This window comes from Lissotriton vulgaris, chromosome 3_1 (assembly GCF_964263255.1).
Source record: "Lissotriton vulgaris chromosome 3_1, aLisVul1.2, whole genome shotgun sequence".
NCBI classification, from domain to species: domain Eukaryota; kingdom Metazoa; phylum Chordata; class Amphibia; order Caudata; family Salamandridae; genus Lissotriton; species Lissotriton vulgaris.
In genome coordinates this window covers 1,034,676,229-1,034,704,029 of record NC_141689.1, presented here as the reverse complement: position 1 = coordinate 1,034,704,029, position 27,801 = coordinate 1,034,676,229, and the positions used below count along the sequence as shown (strand labels likewise).

The 27,801-nt window shown below is 50.6% G+C and overlaps 1 protein-coding gene across 1 annotated transcript in view; it reads left to right on the top strand.

The window, feature by feature from the left end:
• Positions 1-27,801, top strand: part of USP53 (ubiquitin specific peptidase 53) — a 349,409-nt gene that overhangs the window by 83,612 nt on the left and 237,996 nt on the right. The window lies entirely within an intron of this gene.

Sequence of the window (27,801 nt, the reverse complement as noted above, 5' to 3'; positions counted from 1 at the left end):
TTTATTCTGACTTCACACCGAGTGTGCAGGAAGCGCAACGGAAATTTTCCCCATATGAAAAAGAAATTGCTGGAGCGTGGAAAAAGTATGCCATGTTATATCCGGCACCGATGTCTACCACACATCAAGGGAAAACGCACTTTTTCTCGGAAGCGAAAAATTCGAAAGAGGAGGCTTCCTTCTTTAATAAACTACTGAAAGAAAAATGCGGCTCTCCTAGCTGCATTCTCAAATTAACTCCGTAAGTGACATGGAAAACGTTTGCTCTGGAATGGAGTTGGTCACCCACCACAATATGTTGGTAGCCCTGACCAGGTAGTTTTGCCGACTTAGTGCGCTGGCAGATACTGATGGCGATTGAAGTACGCTAGCCCACCGATCTTTTAAAGTTGTGAGCTCTAGAGACATTTTTTTCCAGTCACGCACTTCACCCACAGCCGTTTTGCTCTAGTGTAGATGTACATTCGATTGACAAATTAAACTGTTTGACACTCCCTTGCACATGCCTGGAAGGAGACGCACAAGATCGTTTATAACTAAGTTTTGTATGTTCTCTCCTGTTTAGATGTTATTCAAGGGGACATCTCTGCTCTGTTGGAGCCCAGTTTGGGTTGAGAGTGGAGGGAGAGGCATGTTATTGTAAAGGTTGCATGCATAATTACCATATTGTTTTACAAACTCCTGAGAGGCTATGGGCCTATGATGCACATACTAAGGCTATTTACAAAGTGTTATGACTGGGGCGGATGCAGCTTCTGCTGCATCCCTACGATTTAATTTTGCTAAATGGGATGTTCAGGCTCCGGGGTAACCAACATAAATGTCGTCAGATACTAACATACCTCAGATGGCACAATATAGAGGTGGCCATTTTGCCAGAGATGCACTTAAAACCCGGTAGGGTGACTCCTTTCGCTAAAACGTGTGATAATTCAATTTCAAGATACTTTGCATCCTATTCCACGTACTCCCGGGGGTGGTGATCTTAATTAAAGTACAATTTGAACACCTTCAGACGATTGCTGACGGGCGGCCACTACCTTACAATACAGGGATTGATGGAGAGAATACAGGTCACCCTCCATCAATCAATCAAATTTGTATAGTGCGCTACTCACCCGTGAGGGTCTCAAGGCGCTGTGGGGGGAGGGAGCCGCTACTGCTCGAAGAGCCAGGTCTTGAGCTGTTTCCTGAAGGAGAGATGGTCCTGGGTCAGTCGTAGGTGGGCGGGGAGGGAGTTCCATGTCTTGGCCGCCAGGTAGGAGAAGGTTCTTCCGGCGGTGGTTCTGCGAATGCGTGGGGCGAGGGCGAGGCTGGCAGAACGGAGTTGGCGGGTGGGTGTGTAGAATGTGAGGCGGTTGTTGAGGTATTTGGCGCCCATGTCGTGGAGAGCCTTGTGTGCGTGGGTGAGGAGTCTGAACGTGATCCTCTTGCTGACGGGGAGCCAGTGCAGGTCTCTCAGCTGGAGAGAGATGTGGCTGTGGCGGGGGATGTCCAGGATGAGTCGTGCAGAAGCGTTCTGTATGCGCTGGAGTCTTTTCTGGAGTTTGACTGTGGTTCCAGCGTAGAGGGTGGTCCCGTAGTCCAGTCGGCTGTTACGAGGGCCTAGGTGACCGTCTTCCTGGTGTACGTGGGGATCCACCAGAAGATCTTTAGGAGCATGCGCAGGGTGTTGAAACAGGATGACGAGACGGCGTTGACTTGCTTGGTCATCGTGAGGGAGGAGTCCAGGATGAAGCCCAGGTTGCGTGCATGGTCTGTTGGCTTGGGGGCGGTGCCCAGGGCAGGGGGCCACCAGGAGTCGTCCCAGGCAGAGGGGGATGTTCCCAGGGTGAGGACTTGCATTTTGTCTGAGTTCAGTTTCAGACGGCTGAGCTTCATCCATTCTGCGACGTCTTTCATTCCTTCCTGGAGATTGGCTCTCTCGGTGGCGGGGTCGTTGGTGAGGGAAAGGATCAGCTGGGTGTCGTCTGCGTAGGAGATGATGTTAAGGTTGTGTTGGCGGGCGATGGCTGCGAGGGGGCTCATGTAGACGTTGAAAAGGGTGGGGCTGAGAGAGTATCCTTGCGGGACGCCGCAGATGACTTCGGTGGCCGCGGACCGGAATGGGGGGAGGCGGACTCTCTGGGTTCTACCGGGGAGAAACAAGATGATCCACTCCAGGGCCTTTCCTTGGATTCCGGTGTTGCTGAGGCGCTGTATAAGGGTGCAGTGGCATATGGTGTCGAAGGCTGCTGAGAGGCCCAGGAGTATGAGGGCAGCAGTTTCCCCGTTGTCGAGCAGGGACCTGATGTCGTTGGCAGCTGCGATGACCGCGGTCTCGGTGCTGTGGCTTGCTCGGAAACCGGATTGTGAGGGGTCGAGGGATCTGTTTGTCTCGAGGAAGGCGGCGAGTTGTTTGTTGACGGTCTTCTCGATGACTTTGGCCAGAAAAGGGAGGAGCGAGATGGGGCGGAAGTTCTTGAGGTCCGTGATTAACTTTTATTCACCCAATATAACCTGTCCTACATTATTTCCCCAGGTTATGATAAAGTCTCTGCTGCTTGACACTCACAGTTTACAATGGCAAGGTGACTCCAACCTAGTCTTAGATCCCGCATTAGACAGCATGAAAGGACTTGCTAGGCACCCCAGTGCAGCAAGAAACTCTGTGCTTAACACAATTGTGCACTCAGGATTGGTACATTTATGGAGGGAAGGACACTGGAAAGGTTTACATGTTTCACTCCTCTGTCCGTGACTCCTTTTCCTCCAATATAGATTTCTGGTTGGGCACTCCAGACACAAGACACTTTACTAGAACACTCTGACCACTCTCCTGTGTTGCTGACACTGGAAATAAGCAAAAGAAACAAATGATGGACGGAATGCTGAACAATGCAAACATTCACCCCCAGTCACAAAGATCTGGGTTTAATCCATCGTTCTTTTTCTCACATAACGCCACCCCAGTTTGTACCCAGCCATATGCAAATCAGTCTTCACCCTGTTCCTCATGGGAACAGTCCAACCCGAACTGCCAAGCCATGTCCTCCCTGGACCGAAAATAAGCATCCTGGGACCGGTTTCGGGGCGTCACCCCTCATTAGCCAGGCTAGCTTGAATCCAGTGGTGCAGTGAGCACAGGACCCACGTCTGGCATACCCTTCCCACTTAGGGTGACAAAAGCAAACACTGGAAAAGGCCAATATATGGAAACCGGAGCATATAAGGTGTTTACACCAATCTAATCTGCTGGACAAGGTGTTAAGGGAGGAGATTTGACAGGTCACTCAGTCCTATTCACTATAAATAAGGGGTCGGATGAGTCTATGATGATACTTTGGGAAACCTACAAGGCTGTGGTTCAAGGTAACCCTGGGCAAAGTACTACGCTACGCTTGCGTAGTTTGCGCTATTTTGCACTACGTGAATTGCACGTAGCAAAGTGCAAACACGGGTAGTGGTAATTTTTTTGTTCGCCCGCGGTCCTCAACGTCAAGTTGGCGACTGCGAGCGAGCAAAATGACATCCCGGCGAGACTTTTTCCTCGTTCTCGATCAGCAACATCAAGTTGCTGATCGCGAGTGTGGAAAATAAACCTCCCGGCGAGATTCTCAATGCAGGGAGGTCAGGTTTCTCATTGCGAGTGGTCGCGTATGCTCGCGATGAGAAGCTAACAGCCCACATTGAGAAAGCTGCCGCTCGAGTAGAAATCTAGTTGAGCGGCAGAAAACGACCGCTTGCACTGTGCAAGATGCAGTTTGCACTGATTGCAGAGTGCGGACAAGCATCTGGCACTCCATTCAGTGCGAACAGCATTTTGCACAGTGCACTACGCAGTTCGCGTAGCTCACGTAGTGCAAAGTGCCCTTCGCGTAGTTACGCGTAGCGCTACTACGCGAACTATGCCCAGGGTTAGAGGGGAATGCATTGCCAAAAGAAACGTGGTCCTAAAGTCTCTACAAGGACAGCTGTCTAGGTTGGAAAGTAGAACTTCCTTTCTAGAGCGACAATATGATGTATAACAAACGACCTGCTACATTTTGAACAGTTACAAGCCAAGATTGGGGAGTTTTGTGAGATAGCTGACCGCGAGGCACATGTCTTAGTAAATAGGGGGCAGCAATACATTTTGGGGAGGGGGAACAGCTCGGACATATGCTTGCTGTGTTTATTAAACCAATTTGGGCAGCTAATAATGTGCTCAAAATACACATTGCTGATGGTGAGACTATTCATGACTCCGCCAAGGTATTAGAGTTTTTTTTTTTTTAAAACAGATTTTTATTGAGTGCATAGTAAGCATATATATATATCGTAACGCTCTGTCACCCAGAGTCGATCACCAACATCATGAAATTGGAACACATATGCAGTAATTTTCTTACATTATAGTATAAAATGAAAGAGAAGTACATATCAAGGATACGACAAACTGGTCCCTCCCCCCCTTCCCCCCACCACCCGCAACACCCTCCCCCTCCCTGCGCGCTGCTGCCTGCTCTACTGGGTAATACACATTCAGTATGTAGTGTGGCACTGCCACTGACTATGGGATATGGGTGCCAAGGTAGTTCGGCTACATTCGAAGCTGGTCCGTGGTGTCATCGGGAGGTGGGTCCAGCTCCAGGCCACGATAGTCCGCCCACCGTTTCTACACCCTATAATGTTTGAGCGGGCACCGACTGGCCACAAACACAGGCTGCTCCATCCCCATGCAAAAGTCCATGCCCCGCTTCCATGCCGCCAGAGAGGGGGCCTGGGGCGCTTTCCATGAACGCGCAATGTCACGTTTCGCCAATGTTAAGCCCAAGAGAAGCAAGTGGTGCTTGTATCTGTTCCCTCCCACCCCTGTCATAACATGTAACCGAATCAGTTTAGGGTCTCTCTGCAGATCCCAGGCTAGAACTTCATCCAAGCACCGGAGCACTCCTGTCCAAAGTCTCTGCAACGCCCTGCATTCCCACACTGTGTTCAATAACGTTCCAAGCTCCGTCCCACAACGGAGGCAATCCGGGGATGCAATTAGACCCGCCCTCCATAGACGCTGCCTAGTATAGTACGTACGGTGTAGGTACCTAAATTGTATGAGTCGCAGGCGCGTGGATATCGCAGCGCCCCTTGGGCTCTCCAGTGCCTCCACCCAATCCTCCTCATCCATGTCCCCAATGTCTTGTTCCCATGTTGTTGTAAGGTGTTGCAGGTCTGTGGTACAGTGTCGAATGATGGATTGGTATATTCGGGACAGTTTCTTGTTGGGTAGTTCCCCCATGAATAGTTTCGCCTCTAGCGGGCTAAATTCGGGCAGGTCATCCAACCCCCCTATATATGGTGTCAAAGCGTGTCGAAATTGAAGATATTTATAAAACTGGGTTCTCGGCATCTGATATTCTAAGCGCAAGTCATCAAAGGACTTGAGCGCGCCCCTCGTCATGACATCACCTAAGGTGGAGATGCCAATCGCAGCCCATCCCCGAAATCCCAGCAAGGTGTCCATCTGGGGCAGGCGGCCATTGCGCCAGAGTGGGGTCTCACGGGTTATCACGTTCCACCAACCCATTCTACGTAGCGTCTGCCTCCAGAGTTGAAAGACCACCTGTGTGGCCGATGGCAAGGCTTTCCTAAGTGGCGCCGAATATAGCAGCGTATGGACCGACGCCATACCCATCAGAGCCCTCTCCACCGCGTAAGCGGGGTCGCTCCTGTCGGCGTACCACCAGTCATTTAGGACCAGCAAGTGGGACGCCTAGTAGTAGGAAAGAATATCCGCAGTGCCCAGGCCCCCAGTATAGGTGGACCGGAAGCAGGTCCGCAGGGCAACCCGCGCCGAGCCCCCCTCCCACAGAAAGCAGCTGAGCGCCGAATTGAGGTGCCTAAATCAACCCTGCGCAATCAGGACCGGGTGATTCTGCAGCTGGTATATCAACCGCGGGAGAGCCACCATCTTGAAGATGGCCGACCGACCATGTATGGAGAGTGGCATTCTGGACCAGACTTTGATGTCGTCTCGGGTGCGCTCCCACACAGGGGTAATGTTACGTTCCATCGCAACGGAGGCGTCTTCCAACAAGAACACCCCCAAGTATTTCATACCGTCTGTGGCTATTTGGAGCTCCCCCGCCCAATCTCCAACGGGCTGCGGGCCGTCCAGTACCCATAGTGTAGACTCCCGAGGGTTCAAATATAGTCCAGACGTTTCACCAAAAATTTGCAGGATTCGCAGGAGCCGAGGCCCCGAGCGCTCCAGGTCGGTGAGGAAAAACAGCACATCATCGGCGTACAACGCTATCCTATCTGTTACTCCTCCGGCCCACTGGAAGCCCCTGAGCTGAGCGCCTATCCGCACCCACGCCGCAAGGGGCTCCATAGCAAGGGCGAACAAATATGATGGGAAGAGAGGGGGCAGCCCTGTCTCGTCCCACGTTCAAGCCGGAAGGAGCGGGAAATCCCCCCCCCCCTACTCGCACCGCCGCAGTGAGATCTGTATAGAGGAGCCGCACATATGCCAAAAAGCGAGGGCCCAGGTTGAGACGCCCCAATAGTGCGAACAAATATGTCCAGCTTAGGGAATCAAACGCCCTATCCATGTCAGCTAAGAACAGTGCGGCCCTTTCCCCCAGCCGTCTCCAGGCCGAAACTGCAACCTGCGCCCGTCGTATGTTATGGCGAGTAGCCCGCTGCGGCATAAAGCCAGCCTGGTCTGGATGCACCAGGTCGGTAATGTACGGCTTGAGTCTATTGGCGAGGGCCTTAGCTAGTACTTTGGCCTCCGTGTTGAGCAGGAAAATCGGGCGATAAGACGCATGGGCCTCTGGTGGTCGCCCATGCTTAAAAAAAAAAACACCACCTCTGTATGGCGCCAGTCCGGCGGCAGCGAGCCGGTCTCACATGCCTCCTCGATAACTGGACGCAAGTGCGGGCCCAGCGGAGTCCGTAATGTTTAAAGAACTCTGCAGGGAACCCATTCGGCCCTGGAGCCTTGACCGGATTCAGTTCACCCAATGCCGTGGCGAGCTCCTCATCCGACAGGGGGCGATCTAATACCTCGCGAGCCTCATCGGTGATGGCTTTGGGAGGAAGGTAGTCTACAAAACCCTGCACCACCTCTGCCTCCAAACATTCCTGTGGCGCGTAAAGAACCTCCTAATATGCGACGAAGCTGTCTGCCAACGCCACCGGCTCCAACAAGGGCTCCCCATCCATACCCACCACATGGGGCAGTGGCTGGGCGTGCATGACACCCTGGCACAGACGATGTAACATTTTACTGGACTTATTGCCCCACTGATAAATGCGACTACGCGTAGCTAACCATGCCTGCTTGGCCTCATCTAGAAGCACCGCTGAGTATTGCTGCTGGGCCAGGACCAGCTGTCTCCTGGCCGCTCTACCGTCGTCCTCCCTGCCCCTATGCTCCAGCGCCTCTGTCAGCCTCGCGCCACACTAGGTCCCTACGCTTCTCCCTGCGTGCCGCCGCACACCACGAGATGTCCACACCGCGCAGTGTGGGCTTCATCGCCTCCCAGAGCACCGCAGCGGTATCCACTGTGCCCACATTTACCGCCAGGAAGTGTGCAATTTCGCACGTCATATGGACCCGGTATGGTCCCTGCGTCAGCTGCCATGAAGACAAGCGCCACCTAAACGGCTGTCGGGCTCGACCAGTGTCTAGGATCACGTACACCGCCGAGTGGTCAGACGGTGCCCTCGGGAGGATGTCGGCGGCCAGCACTCTATTAACCATGCCCCTTGGTACAAAGACACAATCCAGCCTGGAGAAGGAGTCGCGTGCTGCCGAGAAATAAGTATACTCCCTATGCATGCCATGTTTGTACCGCCATGCATCCACCCAATCCAAGCCCGTGGTCAAAGCCCGCAACCGGGACGTGTGACCATCTCCTCTCGCTGCCCCACGCTCACCATTCACACTGCGCCATCTATCCATTGCAACATCCATTACGTCATTCCAATCCCCGCCCACAACGGATATGGCGTCTGGCATGTCTACCCACAGGGAAAGCAGTTTCTCAACTAGAGGCCATTGTAGCGGAGGTGGGGCATATACACTACCAATGAGTACTGGGTCACCCCTGATCTCTCCATGCACAAACACGAATGTACCCTGCGGGTCCGTCCAGTTACGTTTATGTATAAATGGGACCCTTTGGTGGATAAGCACTGCCACCCCACGTGATCCTCTAGTGAACCCCGAGTGGTATGCATGTACGAACCCATTCCTCTGCAAACACAGTGCCTTGGTACCAAGCAGATGAGTTTCCTGCAGGAGGAGTACATCCATCCCCCTCCTCTTGGCCCACGTAAAAACAGCCCCCGCTTCACTTTATCCAACATGCCCCGCACATTCCAGCACAGAATCCGTGTCCCACCCGGGCCTAACCCCTCCCCCTCACCAGCCACAACCATAGGAGTAAATCAAAGTGTCGCAGCTTCACGCTGCGCCGGCCACCCCGGCATCCCTGTAGACCATCAGCAAGCAGTAGTTTCAGCGCAAACCTTCTCCCCTTCCCTCGCAAACAAACCCCAACTACCCCCCGCCCACCCCCCACGCCCCACCCCGCACCTCCCAAACGTGGAAGCACCTGTCGTGGTCGGAGCATGATCCCGGCCCCAACTGGGAGCCAAGCACCACCCCCTCCAACTGAACCCATCGCAGCAGCCCATATGGAACTAGGCCGTCGCCCCCTCCCAACCAACCCTTGTGGGGACACCAGCCTCGAAAGCATAATGGCTGGTCCCAACTCATAAAGCATTCAAACAAGTTATAAGTCAGGTCTCACAAAAGTCATGGCACATCTTCCTGGGCGTCCTGGGCTTCGCTCGTTTCGACGCTTGGCCAGCACTGATTGCGAGCTGCGGCTTGAGCGCGAGCGGCCCCTGCGCTTACGCCGACTTCCCTGGCCTCCCCCCGCATGATTGCTTGCGGAGGAGTCAGAGTCACCTCCCTTTGTCCTGTTGGGCCGCAGTTTCATGGTTTCATCCGTCCATTGAAAGACCTCCTCTGGGGTGTTGAAGAAGAAAGTGCTGGACTGGAAGATCACCCGCAGCCTTGCATGATAGAGAAGGGCATACTGGAGCTGCAGACCCCGGAGACGGGCCTTAGCCGCAGCAAAGGATTGACGTTGTTGTTGCACTTGCTTGGTGTAATCCGGAAAGATCAGGATATTGGCATTGTCATAGGTCAGCTTGCCCTTCAACCTCGCCTGCTTTAAGATTGCATCCCTGTCCGCATAATTCAAGAGTTTAACTATCATGGGGCGCGGGCGCTGACCCGGCGGTGGCTTCTGCGTCAGAGCCCGGTGGGCCCTCTCAATTACAAAGCAGCGAGAGAGAGCCTCGGGTGGAATCCAGCTCTCCAGCCATTGTGTGAGGAAGCTCTCAGCATTCCCTTTCTCACAGTCCTCAGGGAAGCCAATGAACCTCAGGTTACTACGCCTTGCCCGTCCGTCCGCCTCCTCCGCCCTCTGTACAAGGCCCTTCTGTGTCCTCTCAAGGACCATGACTCTCTTCTTTAGGGAGGAAACCTCATCTTCCACCTCGGTTATTCGTGTCTCCGTGCCCGCTATACGTTCCACAGCGTTCCGCAGGTCCTGCTGGAGGAGCGTGACATCAGAGCCCACCGCCCCAATCTTGGCATCCAGGACATCCCGGGACTGCGTGATAGCCGCCATTAGCGCTGCGTTGTCCGGTACCTACGCAGGGGTGCCTTTCGCGCCAGCCGCCTCAGTGAACTTGTTAATGGGCCCCTGCTTACTCTGGCTGCTGCTCCCCCTCGTCATGTTGTGCTAGACACGCGGCTCGGACCCGCCACGCGGTCCCTGTCCCAAATATGGCCGCCAACCGTCCGGCTCCCGAGGAGTGCAGGGGGGAAGAGGCAGCAGACACTCCCAGAGCCAACCTCGCTACGGCGAGGGGGTCCCAACCGCGTCCATCTGCCAGCTCTCACTTGTGTCGCCGGTCTCCAGATGGGCAGCGCCGCCAACTGCGTCCCTCTGCGGCCCAACACGACCCCCGATTAGTCGTCCTCCGCAACACGGTGCCACACGTGGCAACCCCGGTCCGGGGCAGCCGTGGAACCCTCGACCCAGGCAGGGTCGCCCCTCGGCGATCAAGCACCGCCGCTCCACGGTAGCGCGATGGTGCCCCCGCTCCATGTATATCCGGTGACTCCCTGCTGGGTCCACCTCTGGGCACAGCTTCAGGGGCGCTGTCCGCCGCAGGTCCACAGGAGATGTTGTTCGTGAAAGCCCCGGGTCCCGGAAGACCACGGTGCCGCCGCTCCCCTCCGCCGGGCCCCTCCAAAATCGAGGCCCCGGCTGTGCAGGCTGCTCAGGAGCCCCTCGAGCCCAGACGACGTACCGGCTGCTAGGAGTAGTCCCGTGCCACCATTCGCGGGTGGGGGACAGCCACAGGGTTCAGGCACCGATCCGAGTTGTCTGGACCCGCTTACAAGGACCAGCGCAGGATATTTTCGCAGGATTTCAGTAAGGCTGGCCGGAGCTCACGCTCTACACGACCGCCATGCTCGCTGGCTAAGCCACGCCGGTATTAGATGTTTTTGCACAATATCTTGACTGGATCTATGGCTCAGGTACATCTGAAACTTCAGGTGATATACAGGCATACCTGGACAGGTCCATCTTGGTGTGGCTGGACCTAGACTAAACATCCTTCCTTAGTCAACCCAATATGGGGAGTGATCAAGCAGCAGAGAAATGGAAGTGCGCCAGGGAGTGGTGGTCTCCCGGCAGAATTATGTGACGCTTACGCAGATTAATTTATTCTGGTTCTATTAGAAATGTATGAGGAGTCCATGTGTGAAGTGATAGTGATTACAATACTAAAGTCTGGTAAACCCTCAGAACATTATAGCTCCTATTTCCCTCCCACCCATCTCTCCCCCCCATCTCTCCCCCCACCCACTTATCCTTAATAAATGTAGACCACAAAATACTCACAAAAATACTAGCTAACAGACTTTTGTCACGGATGCCAGAATTGATCAGGCTGTACCAAGCTGTGTTCATTCCAGGCAAGGCCAAAGCGGATTACTTCTGCACACTATGTGCTGTCACTCGTCAGATGGACCCAAAAAGAGAAGTGTTGGTGACTTTTTGGGATGCCGAGAAGGTATTTGATTCTGTGAAATGGCCCTTCTTACTGGTGTGTTGGAGCGCATGGGGGTGGGTTGAGCTTTCCCGATGGATTAAAATTATATACACTGACCCACTGGCCAAAATCGATTCCCATTCTACATGGTAATCAACAGAGATGCTAGTTGTTTCTATTTGACCTGGTAATGGAACCACTGGCATGCTTCTTGCAGAACATCTCCATGACCAGGGAATCAGACTAGGCAGGTCGGGATTTGCTTCTGTCCATCTATGGAAATGACCTATTGCTACTGATCAAAAACCACACACAGAATTTAAGCCCGGCGATTCGAGAGATTATTGGCTTTGGTAGATGAACAGTAATACAAATAAATTGTACAAGGGCTATAATGGTCCCTCAACAGAAGATACTCAGCAACCAAACTTAGATTTTCCACTGCAATAGAGGAATGATCCAGTTAGATACATAGGCATCATGTAGTATAGAGAGACATCCCCACTGTCATTGCAGAGAACTATGGCAAATGTATAAGCATGACCTCTTACAATGTAGAACGATGGATCAAACTGCCGTTGACAAATGCATGCAGAATATCGCTAATAAAAATGCAAGTCCTTCCAAAGGGCGGCTTTGAGATTACAAATTTGGAAGTCTACCTTCTCCAGTATGGGAAACGGCCATTACAACGAAGCCTTTACAACGAAATCGTTAACCACGCATGCAGTACAACGCATGCGTGGTTAACACGAAAGCATTTACCACGCATACCTTTACTACGAGGTTTGTAGTAAAGGTATATGTGGTAAAGGTAAAAAGTAAAAAAAAGGGGGCTTGGGGGGTCTCCCCCCCCCAAAAAAGAAACTCACCTGAAGTCACGTCGGGTATCAGCGTCGTTTAAGAGAAAACGGAAAATAAACTTCCGCTTTCTCTTAACGACGTATGACGTCACCACGCTAGTAATTGTGGTAAATGTTATGCGTGGTAAACGAATTCCGTTGTAACGCATGCGTGGTAAAGGCATGCGTTGCAACGGAATTCGTTGTAATGTCATATATTCCTCCAGTATTTGGGGTGTCTTTCATAGATTCACATGCTTGAATATTCCCCGTCGTCGAAGTGAGAGTCCCACAGTACATAAAATAGCAGTAATATATGCATATATAAATAAACAAGCATTAGAAATGCAATAGGTCTCGCAGCATTAGAGTTAGTGCTTTTAGAATTGTTTATGGGTTTTTTTGTAAATATTTAGCATGAGGTTGAGGGTGAGTGAGGGTGAGTGAGGGTGAGGGGTTGAGGGTGAGTGAGGGTGAGGCTGAGGGGTTGAGGGTGAGGGTGAGTGAGGGTGAGTGAGGGGTTGAGGGTGAGGGGTTGAGGGTGAGTGAGGGTGAGGGGTTGAGGGTGGGTGAGGGGTTGAGGGTGAGTGAGGGTGAGTGAGGGTGAGGGTGAGTGAGGGTGAGTGAGGGTGAGGGTGAGGGTGAGTGAGGGTGGGTGAGTGCGAGTGAGGGTGAGTGTGGGTGAGTGTGGGTGAGGGATTGAGTGTGAGGGGTTGAGGGTGAGTGAGGGTGAGGGGTTGAGGGTGAGTGAGGGTGAGGGATATGCTGTTTGATACAGATGTATTACACACAGAGATTGCAGTCTGCCAGATATGCAGTCTGCTATACACATTTATTACACACAGAGATTGCAGACTATGGGATATGCTGTTTGAGACAGATGTATTACACACAGAGATTGCAGTCTGCCAGATATGCAGTCTGCAACACACTTATTTCACACATAGATAGCAAGCTGTACGATATGCAGCATGCAGCACATTTATTACACAGATGTTTCAGGCTGCAAGATATGCAGTCTGCAGGTGGAGAGTATGTTACCGAATGCCGGATGTGCGGCAAAGACAATGGAAAGAGACCTCTAAAGACGTCAAACTTCAGAGCATTGGATGTGTTCCCTCTTTGCTTCAAGGAGTTCTTAATCTGTGTAGAGGGGTAACAAGCGGTGACACTGACGATCGTGGACTCATGAAAACACGATCGGTCATCGACATACCTACTACCCACCTCGCTTCAATAATAAATGTGAGAAAACAAAATCTGTCCGTCATTTTTGAGGCCAGGAAATGTATGACAACAACATATATCAGTGACCCTGAAGAAAGGACACTTCTGAAACAGGCCAAGTCAGCGACACAGAGTCAGAGAACGGGAGGGAGGCCGGGACATGGTCCGGGATGACTGAAAGGGGGAAGTGGACATGGAAGTTTAGGGGGGTGCTGGGAGGTACAGAGGAGGCTGAAAGTACAGACGGAGTTTATAAGGTACAGAAAGAGGCTGGAAAGTCTAAAGGCGAGCGGTGGACTCGAACCGGGGGAAGTTAGACGGCGCAGACGGAAGGAAGAGAGGGGAGGGGGGGAGGAGAAATGCGACAGAGGTTTCAGGCTGCAAGATATGCAGTCTGCAGGTGGAGAGTATGTTGCCGAATGCCGGATGTGTGGCAAAGACAATGGAAAGAGACCTCTAAAGAAGGGCTCGAGGTTTGATCTTGGGCACCAGTCTCCGTAGCCCTTCTTTTCAGGAACAGAATAGGGAGGGTGAGGAGAGGAGAGGGGAGGGTATGCCAAGAGGAACCGGAAGTGGCTGGGAGCAAGCATCCCCGTTCCCAGTAGTGCAGTGTGGACTGTGGAGGCATGGGTGAGGGGTGAAGTAAAGAGGACAAACGGCAGAGTATGCAGAGGAGCAGACAGCGAGTCAGAAAGGAGAGGGGTGTCGGCACGCGCATACACCCGAGGAAGTAAAGAGGGGGTGCAGAGGAGCAGACAGCGAGTTAGAAAGGAGAGGGGTGTCGGCACGCGCATACACCCGAGGAAGTAAAGAGGGGGTGCAATCATCACGGGGCCCCTCGAAATCTGCGTGTCTATGGCTCTAATGAAGGAAGATTACTCACTCGCTCAGGTCACCGCTTGCCCGATAATCACCCCCTCCGGGACATTAGCCCCCGTGGGGAGCGTGTAGGAAGTGCTCCGGGGCAAAGCTGCCCGCGGCGGATCTGAGGAAGGCGCTATGCTCACGCCCAACACGAAGCGCCTGGAGCCGGGGACCCCGTGCTAGCTTTAGACAATAAAGTCATTTAAAACAAAGAGCTCTTGGTATTATGAATAAAGATGTAGGAAGGGCTGGGGACCGGGAATCTTTGGGATCTTAAAAGAAGTATACATAATTCGATATATTGACATCCACCGAAATTGAATTGAATATACCAACAAATATATAAAATAGCAAATCAATAAAATGACTATTTTTTTAGCTATACACGATGTTGACCAAATTCAAGCTGGATTTTATCTTATTGTCCAATTTGCTACAACTGCACAACAAATACATAAAAAGACATAGCTTTTAAAACATGTGGCAAGATGCATTTTACATCCTCGACTAAGAGGGAGCAGCCATTTTGATCCGGCTATGGCTCAGTTTTCACTGCAGACGAGCCCTTGTTTGCCTTCTCACGAGTAAACCTCCGAGTTTATTGCTTTTTTGCCTTCAAAGAAGTCAACAGTGAGCCTGTCCGCGCACTCGGGATCCCCCAGCTGGGGAGGCACCACGCTAGCCCCGGGCCAACAAGTGAAGTGTTTTACGAAGATGGCGCCCTGCGAGCCGGTGCACGCAGTGCGTGTGTCGGCCTCATTTGGATGAGATTCAGGTGTGGTGAGGTTTGTTTGCCCACGAGGGGTCGAGGCGCACAGTGCGAGCACACATGATGTTTTGGGCGCGGCTGGGTGGTGTTTTGGGGCGCGTGTCTCCCTCGGGGATGCTATATCTGAGGTCTTGGCAAAACTCTGAGTTAGGAGGTTCAATCCTTGAGGGCTGAGAAGAGGCCTCGCTGTTTTGTTCAGTTTATTTCTTGCCATGGCTGCTAGAAATATGCGGCAGTAGTGGACTAACATTTCGTGGCAACCAGAGGCAAATTATTAAGCATATTATGAAGTTAAAGGCAAATCTGTCCACAACTTTTGTAGCATTATCTAGCTAGTTTAGCCTTGTAACACGGAGGGAAGGGGAGGGGGCGGAGCGGGGAGGGGGCGGAGAGGGGAGAGGTGCGACACGGCGGGGGGAGGAGAAATGCGACACGGCGGGAAGGGGAGGGGGCGGAACGGGGGCGGAGAGGGGAGAGAGAGTAGGCAAGGCGACACGGCGGGAGGGGGCGGAACGGGGGAGGGGGCGGAGAGGGGAGAGGTGCGAGTAAAATAAACAAAAAAAAAGAAGCCGGAGGGAAGAGAGGGGGGGGGGAGGAGAAATGCGACACGAAGGGGAGGGGGCGGAACGGGGGCGGAGAGGGGAGAGAGAGAGAGTAGGCAAGGCGACACGGCGGGAGGGGGCGGAGCGGGTAAACAAACACGGACGTGCACGCGCCCGTGACTTTTAAGGTCAATGCGCATGCGCATAAGCTTAATGCGCATGCGCATTGACCTTAAAAGTCACGGGCACTGCAAGGAATCGCCACGATTCCTTGCAGTTAGATAAAGAGTTGATGAGCCCCTATAGTCTCGCTTGCTCGATGCGCATGCGCATCGACAGGCGAGACCTAAAAATGACCATAATATATATATATATATATATATATATATATATATATATATATATATATATATATATATATATATATATATATATATATATATATATATATATATATATATATATATATATATATATATATATATATATATATATATATATATATATATATATATATACATACATACATACATACATACATACATACATACATAAAATACAGTAAAGTATCCAAAATTTAAAAGTACCATAGAACAGAATAGGCCCATAGAAAGCCTAAGGGAGAACTCATTTTAGTAACATATCAGTGTCATTATGATTTGGTCCACATTCTAGCCAATAAGGCTGTAGTTCCCTCTAGGACCTTCTCCTCAGAAGCCCAAGTCCTCAGATTTTCTACCGCACGTCGTGTGAAGGGAGTCTCCCTGAGCTCTGCTCTGTTTTTCTTCTTACATAGCTGTTTTTTCTTCTCAAATGTCTTCTTCAAGGAAATCTTTGTTCAGACCATGTCCATCATGTGGAAAATTGCGTCTCTTACATGAAGATCCACACAGTAAATGTATTTACTGTCTTTACCCGGACCATGAAGTGAAGACCTGTAAGTACTGCCGTACTTTTCCACCTAAAACTTTAAGGGATAGAGAGGCCCGTCTCCTTCTGTGGCTTCAGAAGTTGAAGACAACGGACACTGTGGTTTCTGAGGATGAGAGTGTCTCTTCTTTCCAGTCAAAGACCTCTCAGAAGCGTGGGTCGGAGACGGAGATGCCCTCTCCTTTTCTCAAGAAAAGGAGACTTGTAGAAATCTCTAAAGATGTCTCCCCACAGGTTTTACCTCCAATTATGCCTACGAAACCTGGCTCTCTGGCGTCATTGTCCAAAGCCATGCCATCATCCTATAAAACGGGCAATGGCTCGTCGAAGGGCTCGTCGATGCGTCCGTCCGACATCGATGACGACGAAATCCGTGGATGCTGCCTCCACGACGACGACATGTTCAATGTCTTCGAGGACTACGTTGACGACGTCCACCTAGTCGACGACAACCCATGAGGTGCAACCCATTGCCTCTGTCTTAAAGATCTCGTCGACGGCTATCAAATTAACCTCGTCGACGAAGAAACAACCGTCAACGCGTCATTCGTCGACGCACTCCTTGTCGTCGACCAACATTACAGCATCGTCGATGGGCCGCTGTCCATCGACTGGACCTTCCTCGTCGACGACTGCCTTAGCGTCGACGACGACTTCGTCGACGGTTGTCACCTCGTCGACGGCCCAACCTTCGTTGACGGGACCATCTTCGTCGACGAGCAAGTGTCTACCCTCGTCGACGACGAAAAAATCTTCGACGACGAAGGCTAAATCACATCCGTCAACAACTACGGATTCTTTATCTGTGGACACGGCGCATGACGCCTCAACCAGCTTTTGGATCTTCCACCACCACGTCGACGGGCTCATCGACGTTACACCATTCTTTGGCCACGGCTACCACCTTCACAGTGGTCACTGCTTCCACGCTTAAACGGGCGCCTCTTATACAGTTGAGTCCTATAAAGAGTGGTTCTACTCTTCCCGACCAATTATTTCAGACTGCGGTGGAGGACTCCAATGATGGTTCAGAACTGGATAATGTCTTTAGACAAGCGACTAGCCCATCCGAGCTACACATCAAGTGCCAAGATTATGATTATGATGAGGAGGAGGAAGAGAACGTCGAAGATGGGACAGATCTGTTTCCTGTAGACAGGTCAGAGACACCTATGACAGAACAAACGACACAGATACCACTGTCTTTGGAAATGAATCTGCAGCACATGCTGGACGATTATAATCTCAGATTCCCACCGTCTAGGCCTATTTCTCCAGTGCCGCAACCTCCTCCACAGCCACAAATGTCTGCACCAGTTCCATCAAGGTCACCAGTGCGTACCCAGCAGGATACAGATAATGAGGATCAAGACCCTCACAACACGGATCCGAATGATGATGATGATAATGGCCTTCAAGAGTGGTACGATTACAGGTCTCACACACCTTGAACCCCACCAATGTCACCATTAGCTTCGCCTCCTGTGGACATTGGCAGCTTCCACAACTTGATGGTCCGCGCTGCTAAGAGATTTCATCTCACTTTAGACGTCCAACAGACTGACTGTTTTCTTTATGATTTTAAAGACTTACCTCAAAGGCAAGCTCACACTATTCCGACAATCGACCACATTTGGAATGAAGGTGTCAAATTGATGGAGCGACCAAATTCTATCCCGGCTGTCTTATCAAGGCTCGATAAAAAGTATAAAGCGCCAGCAGATTCTCCGACATGCCTAGTGTCACAGCCTAAGGCGGATTCCGTCATTACTCAGGCGGCTCAAAAGAGGTCTCGCAATCCTTCCACACCTCTCACATCTCCTCCAGATCAGGAAGGCCGAAGCTGGATTCCATAGGGAAGAAGTTTACCACCATGGCAGCCACGACTGTAAGGGCGGCTAATTCCTTAGCTATTCTTGGGCGGTATGACCACTAAATGTGGTCCGAGATTGCAGCATTGCTTCCACAATTACCGGATGCCATCCGTGCGGAAGCACAAGCCATCATTCAGGAGGGTGAAAAGATCTCCTCAGAGATCATTGACTGCGCCATTGATATCTCCTCTACGGGGTTCAGGCAATTGGCGGGGCTGCTGTTTTGAGGCGTCAAGGCTGGTTAAAATCCACAGCATTTCGCCCGGAGGTTCAAGCTAAAGTACTCGATCTACCTTATGACGGTGATTCGCTCTTCGGCAAACATGTCGATGAGGTCCTCGAATCAATCAAAAAGGATATGGATACGGCCAAGGCGTTAGGAACTCTCCAATATAGAAAACGGCCATTTCGAGGAGCACGTGGTAGAGGCAGCAACTCTTCCACTTTTCGTTGATCAAACCAATATCGCTCCTACAATGACAATCGGCAAAGAAATACTTACCAGTCCCAAACTCGACAGACCTCCTCCAGACCATACCAGAGGAAAACCACCTACAGAGGTGGTTCAAATACAAAGAAACCGTGACAGTCCCAGCGTCAATTTTCCACCGACTGTAAAAATTGGAGGACGAATCTCAAATTACATCTTGAATTGGTCCGACATCACCTCCGATCAATGGGTCCTAGACGTGATTTCAAAAGGACATACCCTGGAGGTTACAAAATTTCCTCCCAATCGCCCCCCTACTCCCCATTTCAAAGAACTATTGACTCAAGTGAGATTAATGACCAGAAAAGGTGCTATTGAGGTCGTACCACAAGGCCAGCAGGGCAAGGGGTTTTACTCCCGCTTCTTTTTAGTCAAGAAAAAGTCGGGAGAGTGGCGCCCCATTTTGGATTTAAGGGCCTGAACAACTTCATCACGTCAAAAACATTTCAAATGTTGACCTTGCTCCAAATTTCCGGAGAGTTCTTCTCCACGATCGACCTCCAGGACGCATACTTTCAGGTGCCGATTCACCCCAGGCACAGAAAGTATTTCCGTTTTACAGTCGGACACCTAAATTTCCAATTCAGAGCTCTGCCGTTCGGCCTACGTTCAGCACCGAGGGTCTTTACCAAGATCATGGCCTCGGTTGCTGCTTTCCTGCGCCTACAAGGCATTCAATTTTATCCATACATGGACGATAGTCTTATAAAGGCTCCGAACCTTCAACTGGCAATCCAGCACACTCAGTCTTGCATCTCTCTTTTTCAAAAATTGGCCTTTCCATCAATTGCCAGAAGTCACACTTTCGCCCGTCAAAGCGGCGAGATTTTCTAGGAGCCTCACTAAATTCTCGACTGACAAAGGTTTTCGTCTCCCAGGAAAGACAAGACCGCATGCTCAAGATGGTACGATTCCTGCAGTCAAAGCTGTACGTTTCAGTCCGGATCTGGAAATCATTCCTAGGCATGGCTTCCTCGGGCATACAGTTGATCCCCCACTGCAGGCTACATATGAGGGTCGTACAAGAGGAATTAGACAAGCAGTGGAAACAGATCTCGGGATCTTTCAACGACAGGATCCTTCACACGCCTCGCATTCAGGTGGCACTGGAGTGGTGGGCTCACCCTCCGAACATATCCATGGGTCGGTCTTTTCAAGACGCAACTCCAACTCGGACGCTCACAACCGATGCATCCCTGGAGGGCTAGGGAGCGCATCTCGAAGGACTGTCAGTAAAAGGAAAGTGGACTGCAATCCAACGCACTTGGCATATAAACCGCCTAGAGCTTCTTGCGATCTTCCTTGCCCTGAAATCTTTCCAGAGGATAGTACAGGGCCAATCTCTGCTGGTGAGGACAGACCACACCACCAGCATGCATTACCTAAACAAACAGGGCGGCACAAGGTCCCTTCTTCTTTCCCAACAAGCACAGGACATATGGGAATGGGCAATTCATCATCAAATTCATCTTACAGGCATCCATGTGCGGGGTGTTTCCAATGTTTCGGACGGATTAACTCAGCCGGTCTCTCTCGAACAATCACGAGTGGGAACTCAACCAACCAACTCTCGAGTTCATTTTTCGTCAGTGGGGCCAGCCGCAGATGGATCTCTTTGCGACTGCCGCCAACAGGAAATGCCAACGCTTTGCAAGTCTTCATCCCCAGAGAGAGTCGAGCGGAAATGCATTTTCGATCAGCTGGTTGAACTAATTCATCTACGCTTTCCCTCCGCTTCCTCTGATTGCGCGCCTGTTGCACAGGATGAGGCTTCAACCCTGTCATGTCATCCTGATCGCACCCAAGTGGCCGCGACGCCCATGGTTCTCGGACCTGCTTTTGTTTTCCCAGAACGAGCCAATATCGCTTCATCCTCTGCCTCACCTCCTCACGATGGAGCAAGGGCAGATTTGTCACCCAGATCCGGCATAGCTCCAGCTCCATGCCTGGAACCTGAACACAGTGAATTTGCGCGTCTAACCATCGACGCAGATTGCAAAGAGGTGTTAGCGCACGCTCGCGCTCCATCCACCATTAAAACCTATCAGCTGAAGTAGAAGCGTTTCTGTGTCTGGTGCCACACCAAAGCCTTGGATCCAATGACCGCCAAACCGGAACAGATCCTACCTTTCTTCCTATCCCTTGCAAAGTCAGGACTTTCCCACTCCACTCTTAAGGTATTTTTAGCAGCACTTTCCCACTTCCGTCAGGATGGTTCCACCTCGCTGTATTCATCTAGAATCATCCAACAGTTTTTCAAAGGCCTCTTCCGTATGTTTCCACCCATTCGTTGTCCTCTACCTGTTTGGCGCCTAAATCTGGTTTTGTCTCAGCTTCTCCTGCCTCCTTTCGAGCCCATCCACTCAGCAAGCTTAAAATTCCTCACGTGGAAAGTTGCTCTATTGCTCGCCTTGACATCATCTAGGCGTGTCAGTGACTTTCAGGCATTCACAATTCAGCCTCCGTTTCTCCAGTTCTCCAATGAGGCTGTTACGCTACATACTATTCCTAGATTTATCCCGAAAGTCCCAAGTGATTTCCATCTCAATGAACCCGTCATTCTAAAGACTTTCTTTCCTGATCCACAAACTCCTGCTGAACGTTCATTGCATTCCTTCGATTTGAAACGCTGCCTCAAGTTTTACTGTCAGTGCACTGCATCATTCAGGAAATCGGATCAATTACTCGTGGCCTATGGCCCGATCTGCAAAGGACAACCTGTTACCAAACAAACTATTACTAGGTGGATTTCTTCTACCATTACTTTTTGTCATCAACGGGCTGGCAAGCCTCTTTCCGCTCCAGTATGTGCTCATTCAACTAGAGCCGTGTCCGCTTCTACTGCCCTCTTTGCGGGGATACCTCTGCGGCACATTTGCAGAGCTGCTACGTGGTCGAGCAGCCATACTTTTACGAAGCACTACTGTCTGCAATCAACAGACGCCGCAGATGCAGCAGTGGGACAAACGGTGCTGCGGAATCTTTTACAATAAGGTGAGCCTCTGTTGCTACCCGCCTCCAGTCATAAAGGTTTTTTCTCTTGAATTTTGATATATATTACATATTTAATGATATGTTCTTGTATGCTTGAAGTTTGGTGTTACCTTTATGACTTTTATATGATGATTTACTGCTTTCTACTCTTATTCAAGCATGTGAATCTATGAAAGACACCCCTAATACTGGAGAAGAACATAAGTTACTTACCTGTAAACTGTGGTACTCCAGTATTGGTGTCTTTCATAGATTCACATGCGACCCTCCCTTCCTCCCCTCAGAGGCTCTTTTCACCTCAGGCATTTTTGGTTACTTTGTGCTACGAAAATCTGAGGACTTGGGCTTCTGAGGAGAAGGTTCTAGAGGGAACTACAGCCTGATTGGCTAGAATGTGGACCAAAACATAATGACACTGATATGTTACTAAAATGAGTTCTCCCTTAGGCTTTCTATGGGCCTATTCTGTTCTATGGTAATTTTAAATTTTGGATACTTTACTGTATTTTATGTATGTATATATATATATAATTATGGTAATTTTTTATTTATATATGCATATATTACTGCTATTTTATGTACCGTGGGACTCCCACTTCGACGACTGGGAATATTCAAGCATGTGAATCTATGAAAGACACCAATACTGGAGAACCACAGTTTACAGGTAAGTAACTTGTGTTCATCTGGTGGCACAGGCTCAATTTGCACACCATTGGATGCATAATTGTAGGTAAGTCCTGCACAGTGATCAAGTCGAGGAATGGAAATTCATCCCCGCTAACATTTTCCACTACCTCTATATGTATACGTCTAACACCTCCACGGTGAGCCCCCTACTACTTAAGAAAAATATGACACTGATGGGTAACTTGTTCCCTAGTCATAAATTTCTTGTGCTTGCTGATTAGTTGGGGATATCTTCCAATACCGTGCTAGTAGCTCACAACACTAAACAGAATGTGTTGCAGAAAATGTTCTCCACATTCTCAGAAGAGCCATCTGAATGGGAACACTTATGTGTCTTCCTGAGCATCCTGTGGCCCACCAAATTGATCACTAGATTATGTAACCCCGTGCTTAACGAGATGAGAGGAGTGGTACAGGTGGTTAAGTATGGCTTGTCCTAAATCTCGACCTGCAATAGATGCTCTATCCTTGATGCTGGTTTGATTCTTTTCTGCATGGTTTGCAGTTGCACGAAGGTTGAAGTCTTCTGATCAAGATTAACAGCAACAGAGATAGTGATGAACAATACATTAGTTATCATTCATATGGTGGCCTTCCTAGGTTATGTAGTAGGTGCCCGTCCCACCTACAGAAAACAGGTGGTGATAGCTACGATACTGGCGTGGTGCAGAACTGCAATGATATGGGGCGGAAAGAGAAGTACTTGGTTTAAAGACTAGCTCAGTGACATGGTTTTTGTAAAGAAATGACAGAACTGTATGGTGCAACTTTGCCGTAGGTGTCTCACCCATGGGACTTTTGGCCACTTTTATATGCCTATGTGACCCATGTTGCAGACCTGGCGAACTGAGCGGGGAAAACCCAGGTATATGGCAAATGTATAGAAGAAGAATCATTCCGCAATTCCCACCACGTGAGGATTGTAGCTTGTGTTGCCATTATGATTGTATATCTGTTTGTGTCCTATGACTGCATATATACAGCTGTATGTAATGGTAAGTAAAGGTTTACCTTTACATATGATATGGGAAATGTGGAGAGTGAAGTTCATGGAGCTCCCCTGACTATGTGATACATTGTTGTGTATGGTCTACCACTGAATAAATACAATAAAAAATAAATAAATAACGATTGAGCACTGGTGTTAAATGTTAAAAAGAAACGGTTGAATATTTGTTTTTGGGTGTTGATGGAGTTAGGTTTTCCGGATCAGGCTCATGTCGGTAGGGCAAAAGGGGTTCAGTCCTAACTATTCTTTTTATAAATTATTGTTACCTTGATTGTGCGCATAGTTCAATTGATTCAAAGGAATATGACAACAGGATTTCACTGAATATTTTATATTAAAGTCTAGGACTTAAAATAGAGTCCAGCCAATAAGAAGTGACCTCGCAGCCCTAGATTAAGTGCTGCATGACTTGAAAGCAGCTTGAAGACTGTGTCTGTTCAGTGCTGTTTTGTGGCTGTTGAAGCTGCCTTAGCAGCATAACCCATTGTTTGTTGCTATAGAGTGAATCTGTGACATTTGTCATTTCATAGGGTACTGAGCAATGAGTCTGTTCAGAGTATATCCCTTAAATAAAGGTTTTGAGAGTGATTAGGTTTCGCTTTCAAACAGCTTTTAGCCATCTATGCAAGAGCTTTTGAGGACCATATTAAATACTTACAGTGCGCTTACAGCAGGCCCATTGGTTGGCATTATTGTCACTCATTTGCTTACTTCTTTCACTGTGTTGCCTTCCTTTTCTTGAGTTTCCCCCTCCCTTGCAGCATAGACCTTTTACTTTCCTTTTAATTGGCTGACTTGTATCCTTCTACTGATTACATTTAGTTAACTTCTTTTTTTCTTTAAACAATCCATGAGTGCTTGTGTTTTACACACTTTTCCTCAAGTGCTGTTTCCTCTTAGATTCCTTTCCTCCACACTCTCATGTTGTTCCCACACTTTCTCTCTCATGTGCTGTTTTTCCTCATTCAATAGACTCCCCTCTCGCCATTATGCTCAGTGTTGCTCCCTTCTCCCCCACGCCTTGTATTTAATTCCACATTCTCTACATCCTAAAGCCCATCCATTGCTCCCTGCTGCCCACTTCTTGTTTCTTCTTCTTACCACCCTCAATCCTCTCCTTCGTTGCTACCCCACCCTTCCTTACATATTTTTGGAGGACCCAGCAGATTACATTTGCTGCCAAGCCGCTTCACCTTCAGAAAAGCACTTTGGCACAAGTGAAAATAATTTTTTTAATTTTCTTTTCCAAGAGAAGTCTGCCATCTTGGATGCCTAAATAAATAAACGAAAAGGTGCCCACTTTCATTAGGCGCGCATGCATATGGTGCATGTGTACACATACAGCATCATGTAAGTAAGCATCCTTAGTTAATGAACCTGCCGCTTGAAGTCCTGATGCTTTGCTTCACCATGTCTTTTTTCTTTTCATTTTTTTTCCCTGCAAAAAACATTGGCCAAGTCAATAGGCTACAAAGACTAACCTGATTGGTTTTAGTGTTGAAGCAATCGCACATATGGGAGTTTCAACATTATAGATGTACAAAATATCAGTTTCTTTGTCCACTGTGGCTGCTACCCTCTCCATTGTTGTCTAACGCTTTACTAATTTGCTTAAGTGCGTTTTGGATATGCCAATTTGTATGGTAATCTGAAATTCATCCTGTGAAAAAACCTGAAAGCAGGGGCGTAACAAAGGCCCCCACAGTACATGGGGTCTGAACTCTAGGGGGCCCCCACAGCACAGTACCTTGGCCCGAAAGCTCCCGAGTAAGTCCGGAAGGGGGCCCCTCCATGAAGCAGGGGGACCCCTTCCAGTTTCGTTACGCCACTGTCCGAAAGAGTAATCTCCTAATAAAAAACATATTTGTTAAGTACTCGTACACATCTGCTCCAACACCATTTGATCCCACTCCTTTGGAAATGTATAATTTTATGAATTTTAGCTTTCTAAATGTCAACGCTGTCTGCGTCATAGCTCTTTTTAAAAAACTTTTAAGCCGCATTGTATGACAACCAGTGCCGCTGTGCAACATGTCTTTAAAAAAACATTAACAAAACCAATAGATTTCACACACCCAAAACCTATTGGCTTTGCCAATGCTTTTTGTGTTTAGGCACGTGGAGATTAAGTGTTTTGCCTGAAACGACAAGATGTTGAGCTGAGGTCGAGGCTAACAATTAGAAAAGCAAAGTTGGAGGGGGAGGGCGATCTGTGGACCGCAACGGAAGGTCAGCGGGGGCAAGCTGTGACGGGCGGGAGATGGTAGTGGGGACGGGCAACCAACAAAAATTGCGGACTGGCACAGGGAGATTAAGTTATTTGCCTGTAATTTCATGATATTTAGTTTATACTGAGGCTGGAATGATCAGGGGCGGCTCCACCACTAGGGCGGAGGAACGTCACCCTCCTGCTTTCTCGTAGTGCGAGAAGCAGAAACATAAAATGGTAAAACTACCATTTTATGTTTCTGCTTCTCGCACTGCGAGAAAGCTGAAGTGTTTGGTTGGGGGTAGGTGGGCTTGTCTGCGCACTCTGGCCTTTCTCCATGTAGGCTGCATCCCCCTGCGCCCTCCTCCTCCCCCTGCGCCCTCCTCCTCCCTCAGCGCCCTCCTCGTCCCCCTCTCGCCCTCCTCCTCCCCCTCGTGCCCTACTCCTCCCCCTCGTGCCCTCCTCCCCCTCACGCGTGCCCTCCTCCTCCTCCCCCTCACGCGTGCCCTCCTCCTCCCCCTCACGCGTGCCCTCCTCCTCCTCCTCCTCCCCCTCACGCGTGACCCCCTCCTCCCCCTCACGCGTGCCCTCCTCCCCCTCACGCGTGCCCTCCTCCCCCTCACGCGTGCCCTCCTCCCCCTCACGCGTGCCCTCCTCCCCCTCACGCGTGCCCTCCTCCCCCTCACGCGTGCCCTCCTCCCCCTCACGCGTGCCCTCCTCCCCCTCACGCGTGCCCTCCTCCTCCCCCTCACGCGTGCCCTCCTCCTCCCCCTCACGCGTGCCCTCCTCCCCCTCACGCGTGCCCTCCTCCTCCCCCTCACGCGTGCCCTCCTCCTCCCCCTCACGCGTGCCCTCCTCCTCCCCCTCACGTGTGCCCTCCTCCTCCCCCTCACGTGTGCCCTCCTCCTCCCCCTCACGTGTGCCCTCCTCCTCCCCCTCACGCGTGCCCTCCTCCTCCCCCTCACGCGTGCCCTCCTCCTCACACCCTCCTCCTCCTCCTCGCGCCCTCCTCCTCCCCCAGCGCCCTCCTCCTCCCCCAGCGCCCTCCTCCTCCTCCCCCTCGCGCCCTCCTCCCCCTCGCGCCCTCCTCCTCCTCCCCCTCGCGCCCTCCTCCTCCTCCCCCTCGCGTCCTCCCCCTCGCGCCCTCCTCCTCCTCCCCCTCGCGCCCTCCTCCTCCTCCTCCTCCTCCTCCCCCTCGCGCCCTCCCCCTCCTCCTCCTCCTCCTCCTCCTCCTCCCCCTCGCGCCCTCCCCCTCCTCCTCCTCCTCCTCCTCCCCCTCGCGCCCTCCCCCTCCTCCTCCTCCTCCTCCTCCCCCTCGCGCCCTCCCCCTCCTCTCCCTCGCGCCCTCCTCCCCCAAACCGCGCCCTCCTCCTCCTCCCCCCCACCGTGCCCTTCTCCCCCATGCACCCTTCTCCCCCCCACGTACCATCCCCCACCGCTGACCCGCCCCTCCTCCCCACCTACCGCCCCCCTCACCGCACCCCCCCCCCCCTCCCACCCGTGGCTGGGAATGATGCATTAAATAAAATGCAATGGGATGTAATTAAATCCTGTAATTTCAAGATGATGAGTTCACACGTTTAAGTGGTCTACGGTGCGCCTCAAGTATACAGTGCTGAATATTTAAAACCGATAAAAGCCACTGGTGTGACACAGAATGGGATTAAAAAAGGTTGTTTTAATAAGATGGATTAAAAAGGGTTGTTTTAATAAGATGTTATGGTTATCCGCATTAAAGGGAAAGAGCAGTTGTAGCTCTGTGCTCCATCAAGCACAAGCCCCTCGATGAAGCACTAGTGAGGCATTGGACATGAACCAGTCCTTGTGCTTGCAAAGCTAAAAGGCCACATTGCACCACTGCTAGAAGCCCCATTTGTGCAAGGCACGCAACGGATTGCCCTTCAGTACAGCCATTAACATCATTTAGCAGAGACACAGGGAAGGAGCAGCAACTGGGGAGGAGGGCGAAGAGGTGAAAATGCAGTAACAACATGCTCGAAGGAGAGGGGACGGCCTGCAGGTGTACTCTTATGGAATGCTCAATAAGACATTTTTAAAAAGTACCCTCTGAGTGTGTAGCCAGTGGAAGGACACTAGCCAGTGATCGGAAGCTGTATTTGGGCCAAGCTCCACGGCATAGACTGGCAAGCAGAGCATGAAGTGAGGACGTGCTGACCAATCGGAAGCATGTAAATTAGAGCGATTTTGGAAAGAACGAATGGTAACTTCAGGTAAGTATTGGGTGGGTTCTA